The following is a 1141-nucleotide window of genomic DNA, read 5'->3' on the forward strand; positions in this document are numbered from 1 at the left end:
CCCGAGCGTCTCCCGGCTGCATCTTCCCAGGGCTCCGGCAGAGCCACCTCCTCTGAGGGAACATCCCCGTCCGGCGGCAGGTGCTTTGTCACCCTCCCTGCGCCCATCCGCGACACCCAGCCCCCCCGCAGCCCCGCCGGGCTATTCATAAAGCGCCAGAGCCTGCGGAGGAGAAGGGAGTTAACAGAGAGCCGCCTCTCCCACTCCCACCCGCGCTGCCGTACTCCAGCACCGGTCGGGATGCAGATTTAGCTGACCCAGAACAGCACATTCCCGCTGGCTGGGCGGGGAGGATCCGGCAGTTTCAACAGCATCACTCACACAGCCCGACCTCAGCACCCCCCTGCCTCTGGGTTCCTATGACAACAAAAACCCTTCTGAATAAAACACGGTGTTTGCCCACTGTAATGTAAAACCGAGAGTATTTCCTAAGGCTCGTGTGCCCCAGTGCTCTCCCTTCCCCAGAGGAACCGGTTATGCCTTTCCACACAGGGCTCCCGTGCTGCAAGGTCAGAGCAGCAGCAGGGCTCTCGCTGCCAGCTCTGTAAAGCTCTCCAAGATTTAACTGCCTTCTTCAGCCAGAGCTCTTCTAACTGTACCGAGATCACCCTACAGAAGTTAATCAGTACTCCCTATATTCCCATCTTCTAATCCCTAAGCTCTAAGCCGTTCAGCAGCCTGCCTTTTTAAGGCCCTCACACCCTCGGGCTCACATCCCCTTTCCGCTCCCTACTTGCACACCCGTTTGAAGCTGCTGCCTCCTTTCCTGCCTTGCCCTGCGCCCACTGCTCACCTGGTGTCCCAGCTGTCGCTTGGCTCCATTTAAAGCGTGCCCTGACAAATATGCCCCTGCTCCCCCGTTATGGGTGCTGTAAGACTGAGGGAGAGAGCCAGAAGCAGCTCTGACCTGCAGCTCTTTGCGTTGAAAGACGCAGCTGCAGGCAGCTTTACCAGCAGAGAGAGAGGTTTCTTCACTACATCTTATGTCAGTGGCTCAGACTGTACCATAGTTTCTCCCCATCAACCGTAGTGGTCCCTGAGCTCCTGTAGGAGCTGCTCTGCTGCTCGCACCGAGCTGCCCGGGTCAGAACATCCCCGTACTCACTCTGTCTCCTCTCTCCCTTCCCCAGCCCTGGGTGCC

This window comes from Charadrius vociferus, unplaced genomic scaffold (assembly GCF_000708025.1).
Source record: "Charadrius vociferus isolate BGI_N301 unplaced genomic scaffold, ASM70802v2 scaffold1077, whole genome shotgun sequence".
In the NCBI taxonomy this organism is placed as follows: domain Eukaryota; kingdom Metazoa; phylum Chordata; class Aves; order Charadriiformes; family Charadriidae; genus Charadrius; species Charadrius vociferus.